This window comes from Equus asinus, unplaced genomic scaffold, assembly GCF_041296235.1.
Source record: "Equus asinus isolate D_3611 breed Donkey unplaced genomic scaffold, EquAss-T2T_v2 contig_816, whole genome shotgun sequence".
NCBI classification, from domain to species: domain Eukaryota; kingdom Metazoa; phylum Chordata; class Mammalia; order Perissodactyla; family Equidae; genus Equus; species Equus asinus.
In genome coordinates, this window is record NW_027225534.1 from 5,133,496 (window position 1) to 5,139,495 (window position 6,000).

Consider the following 6,000-nt stretch of genomic DNA (forward strand, 5'->3'; position numbering starts at 1 on the left):
AGGCCCAAGGTGCTGCCTTGTTTCCAAAGGGGCAGAGAGGCCCCAAAGCATCTTGCTTCCAGCTCTCTGGGAAGCTAAGAACCAACTCGCTCTGCCCCGTGCTCTTACAGCCTACCGGGAACATGTCTTTGAAAGGCCTGTGAAACGCAGTTTCTTGGCAGGCCTCATCTGGCTGAAGTAGAACTCCGGCTCTGGGTGTGCTCCATTGCCCTAGAGCTGCCAGGCCCCAAGTGCTGCCCTGTTTCCAAGGGGCAGAGAGGCCCAAAGCATCTTGCTTCCCGGTCTTTGCGAAGCTAAGAAACAACTGGCTCTGCCCAGTGCTCTTACACCTACCGGGAACATCTCTTACCAAGGCCTGTCAAACGCTGTTTCTTTGCAGGCCTGATCAGGCTGAAGTAGAACTCCTGCTCTGCGTGTGCTCCATTGGCCTAGAGCTTCCCGACCCAAAAGGCTGCCTTGTTCCCAAACGGGCAGAGGGGTCCCAAGCGTCTTGCTTCCAGCTTTTCAGGAAGGTAAGAAACAACTGGCTCTGCCCAGTGCTCTTACAGCCTACCGGGAACATCTCTTACCAAGGCCTGTGAAACGCAGTTTCTTGGCAGGCCTGATCTGGCTGAAGTAGAACTCCTGCTCTGGGCGTGCTACTTTGGCCTAGAGCTGCCAGGCCCAAAGGGCCGCCTTGTTTCCAAAGGGGCTGAGAGTCCCCAAAGTATCTTGCTTCCAAATCTTTGGGAAGCTAAGAAACAACTGGCTCTGCACAGTGCTCTCACAGCCTACCGGCAACGTGACAGAGAAAGGCCTGTGAGACGCAGTTTCTTGAAAGGCCTGATCTGGCTGATGTAGAACTTCTGCTCTGGGTGTACTCCATTGGCCTAGGGCTGCCAGGCCCAAAGGGCTGCCTTTATTTCCAAAGTGTGAGAGAGGCCCCAAAGCATCTTGCTTCCTGCTCTCTGGGAAGCTAAAACAACTGGCTCTGCACAGTGCTCTCAAAGCCAACCGGGAACGTCACATACAAAGGCCTGTGAAACGCAGCTTCTTGACAGGCCTTATCTGGCTGAGGTAGAACTTGTGCTCTGGGTGTGCTACTTTGGCCTAGAGCTGCCAGGCACAAAGGCTGCTTTGTTTCCAAAGGGGGAGAGAGGCCCCAAATCATGTTGCTTCCAGCTGTTTTTGAAGCTAAGAAACAACTCGCTCTGCCAGGTACTCTTACAGCCTTCCGGGAACACCTCTTACGAAGGCCTGTGAAAAGCAGTTTCTTGGCAGGCCTGATCTGGCTGAGGTAGAACTTCTGCTCTGGGTGTGCTCCATTGCCCTAGAGCTGAAAGGCCCAAAGGGATGCCTTGTTTGCAAAGGGGCAGAGAGGCCCCAAAGCATCTTGCTTCCAGCTCATTGGGAAGCTAAGAAACAACTGTCTCTGCCCAGTGCTCTGACAGAGTACCGGGAACATCTCTTACCAAAGCCTTTGAAACGCAGTTTCTTGGCAGGCCTTATCTGGCTGAGGTAGAACTTCTGCTCTGGGTGTGCTCCATTGGCCTAGAGCTGAAAGGCCCAAAGGTCGGCCTTGTTGGCAAAGGGGCAGGGAGCCCCCAAAGCATCTTGCTTCCAGCTCTTTGGGAAGCTAAGAAACAACTGGCTCTGCCCAGTGCTCTTACAGCCTGTGAGAAAATCTCTTACCAAGGCCTGTGAAACGCACTTTGTTGGTGGCCTGATCTAGCTGAAGTAGAACTTCTGCTCTGGGTGTGCTCCATTGGCCTAGAGCTGCCTGGCCCAAAGGGCCGCCTTGTTTGCAAAGGGGCAGAGAGGCCCAAAAGCATCTTGCTTCCAGCTCTTCGGGAAGCTAAGAAACATCTGGCGTTGCCCAGTGCTCTTACAGCCTACCGGGAACATCTCTTACCAAGGCCTGTGAAACGCAGTTTGTTGGTGGCCTGAACTGGCCGAAGTAGAACTTCTGCTCTGGGTGTGCTCCACTGGCCTGGAGCTACCTGCCCCAAAGGGCTGCCTTGATTCCAAAGTGAGAGAGTGGCACCAAAGCATCTTGCTTCCAGCTCTTCGGGAAGCTAAGAAACATCTGGCGTTGCCCAGTGCTCTTACAGCCTACCGGGAACATCTCTTACCAAGGCCTGTGAAACGCCGTTTCCTGGCAGGCCTGATTTGGCTGAAGTAGAACTTCTGCTCTGGGTGTGCTCCATTGCCCTAGAGCTGCCAGGCCCAAGGTGCTGCCTTGTTTCCAAAGGGGCAGAGAGGCCCCAAAGCATCTTGCTTCCAGCTCTCTGGGAAGCTAAGAACCAACTCGCTCTGCCCCGTGCTCTTACAGCCTACCGGGAACATGTCTTTGAAAGGCCTGTGAAACGCAGTTTCTTGGCAGGCCTCATCTGGCTGAAGTAGAACTCCGGCTCTGGGTGTGCTCCATTGCCCTAGAGCTGCCAGGCCCCAAGTGCTGCCCTGTTTCCAAGGGGCAGAGAGGCCCAAAGCATCTTGCTTCCCGGTCTTTGCGAAGCTAAGAAACAACTGGCTCTGCCCAGTGCTCTTACACCTACCGGGAACATCTCTTACCAAGGCCTGTCAAACGCTGTTTCTTTGCAGGCCTGATCAGGCTGAAGTAGAACTCCTGCTCTGCGTGTGCTCCATTGGCCTAGAGCTTCCCGACCCAAAAGGCTGCCTTGTTCCCAAACGGGCAGAGGGGTCCCAAGCGTCTTGCTTCCAGCTTTTCAGGAAGGTAAGAAACAACTGGCTCTGCCCAGTGCTCTTACAGCCTACCGGGAACATCTCTTACCAAGGCCTGTGAAACGCAGTTTCTTGGCAGGCCTGATCTGGCTGAAGTAGAACTCCTGCTCTGGGCGTGCTACTTTGGCCTAGAGCTGCCAGGCCCAAAGGGCCGCCTTGTTTCCAAAGGGGCTGAGAGTCCCCAAAGTATCTTGCTTCCAAATCTTTGGGAAGCTAAGAAACAACTGGCTCTGCACAGTGCTCTCACAGCCTACCGGCAACGTGACAGAGAAAGGCCTGTGAGACGCAGTTTCTTGGAAGGCCTGATCTGGCTGAGGTAGAACTTCTGCTCTGGGTGTACTCCATTGGCCTAGGGCTGCCAGGCCCAAAGGGCTGCCTTTATTTCCAAAGTGTGAGAGAGGCCCCAAAGCATCTTGCTTCTTGCTCTCTGGGAAGCTAAAACAACTGGCTCTGCACAGTGCTCTCAAAGCCAACCGGGAACGTCACATACAAAGGCCTGTGAAACGCAGCTTCTTGACAGGCCTTATCTGGCTGAGGTAGAACTTGTGCTCTGGGTGTGCTACTTTGGCCTAGAGCTGCCAGGCACAAAGGCTGCTTTGTTTCCAAAGGGGGAGAGAGGCCCCAAATCATGTTGCTTCCAGCTGTTTTTGAAGCTAAGAAACAACTCGCTCTGCCAGGTACTCTTACAGCCTTCCGGGAACACCTCTTACGAAGGCCTGTGAAAAGCAGTTTCTTGGCAGGCCTGATCTGGCTGAGGTAGAACTTCTGCTCTGGGTGTGCTCCATTGCCCTAGAGCTGAAAGGCCCAAAGGGCTGCCTTGTTTCCAAAGGGGGAGAGAGGCCCCAAAGCATCTTTCTTCCACCTCTTGGGAAGCTAAGAAACAACTGGCTGTGCCCAGTGCTCTTATAGCCTAAGAGAACATCTCTTATCAAGGCCTGTGAAACGCACTGTCTAGGCAGGCCTGATCTGGAAGAAGTAGAACTTCATCTCTGGTTGTGCTCCATTGCCCTAGAGCTGCCAGGCCCAAGGTGCTGCCTTGTTTCCAAAGGGGCAGAGAGGCCCCAAAGCGTCTTGCTTCCAGCTGTTTGGGAAACAAGGAAACAACTGGCTCTGCACCGTGCTCTCACAGCCTACCGGGAACGTCACATACAAAGGCCTCTGAAACGCAGTTCCTTGGCAGGCCTGATCTGGCTGAAGTAGGACTTCTGCTCTGGGTGTGCTCCATTGGCCTAGAGCTGAAAGGCCCAAAGGTCGGCCTTGTTGGCAAAGGGGCAGGGAGCCCCCAAAGCATCTTGCTTCCAGCTCTTTGGGAAGCTAAGAAACAACTGGCTCTGCCCAGTGCTCTTACAGCCTGAGAGAAAATCTCTTACCAAGGCCTGTGAAACGCACTTTGTTGGTGGCCTGATCTAGCTGAAGTAGGACTTCTGCTCTGGCTGTGCTCCATTGGCCTAGAGCTGCCTGGCCCAAAGGGCCGCCTTGTTTGCAAAGGGGCAGAGAGGCCCCAAAGCATCTTGCTTCCAGCTCTTCGGGAAGCTAAGAAACATCTGGCGTTGCCCAGGGCTCTTACAGCCTACTGGGAACATCTCTTAGCAAGGCCTGTGAAACGCAGTTTGTTGGTGGCCTGAACTGGACGAAGTAGAACTTCTGCTCTGGGTGTGCTCCACTGGCCTGGAGCTACCTGCCCCAAAGGGCTGCCTTGATTCCAAAGTGAGAGAGTGGCACCAAAGCATCTTGCTTCCAGCTCTTCGGGAAGCTAAGAAACATCTGGCGTTGCCCAGTGCTCTTACAGCCTACCGGGAACATCTCTTACCAAGGCCTGTGAAACGCCGTTTCCTGGCAGGCCTGATTTGGCTGAAGTAGAACTTCTGCTCTGGGTGTGCTCCATTGCCCTAGAGCTGCCAGGCCCAAGGTGCTGCCTTGTTTCCAAAGGGGCAGAGAGGCCCCAAAGCATCTTGCTTCCAGCTCTCTGGGAAGCTAAGAACCAACTCGCTCTGCCCCGTGCTCTTACAGCCTACCGGGAACATGTCTTTGAAAGGCCTGTGAAACGCAGTTTCTTGGCAGGCCTCATCTGGCTGAAGTAGAACTCCGGCTCTGGGTGTGCTCCATTGCCCTAGAGCTGCCAGGCCCCAAGTGCTGCCCTGTTTCCAAGGGGCAGAGAGGCCCAAAGCATCTTGCTTCCCGGTCTTTGCGAAGCTAAGAAACAACTGGCTCTGCCCAGTGCTCTTACACCTACCGGGAACATCTCTTACCAAGGCCTGTCAAACGCTGTTTCTTTGCAGGCCTGATCAGGCTGAAGTAGAACTCCTGCTCTGCGTGTGCTCCATTGGCCTAGAGCTTCCCGACCCAAAAGGCTGCCTTGTTCCCAAACGGGCAGAGGGGTCCCAAGCGTCTTGCTTCCAGCTTTTCAGGAAGGTAAGAAACAACTGGCTCTGCCCAGTGCTCTTACAGCCTACCGGGAACATCTCTTACCAAGGCCTGTGAAACGCAGTTTCTTGGCAGGCCTGATCTGGCTGAAGTAGAACTCCTGCTCTGGGCGTGCTACTTTGGCCTAGAGCTGCCAGGCCCAAAGGGCCGCCTTGTTTCCAAAGGGGCTGAGAGTCCCCAAAGTATCTTGCTTCCAAATCTTTGGGAAGCTAAGAAACAACTGGCTCTGCACAGTGCTCTCACAGCCTACCGGCAACGTGACAGAGAAAGGCCTGTGAGACGCAGTTTCTTGGAAGGCCTGATCTGGCTGAGGTAGAACTTCTGCTCTGGGTGTACTCCATTGGCCTAGGGCTGCCAGGCCCAAAGGGCTGCCTTTATTTCCAAAGTGTGAGAGAGGCCCCAAAGCATCTTGCTTCCTGCTCTCTGGGAAGCTAAAACAACTGGCTCTGCACAGTGCTCTCAAAGCCAACCGGGAACGTCACATACAAAGGCCTGTGAAACGCAGCTTCTTGACAGGCCTTATCTGGCTGAGGTAGAACTTGTGCTCTGGGTGTGCTACTTTGGCCTAGAGCTGCCAGGCACAAAGGCTGCTTTGTTTCCAAAGGGGGAGAGAGGCCCCAAATCATGTTGCTTCCAGCTGTTTTTGAAGCTAAGAAACAACTCGCTCTGCCAGGTACTCTTACAGCCTTCCGGGAACACCTCTTACGAAGGCCTGTGAAAAGCAGTTTCTTGGCAGGCCTGATCTGGCTGAGGTAGAACTTCTGCTCTGGGTGTGCTCCATTGCCCTAGAGCTGAAAGGCCCAAAGGGCTGCCTTGTTTCCAAAGGGGGAGAGAGGCCCCAAAGCATCTTTCTTC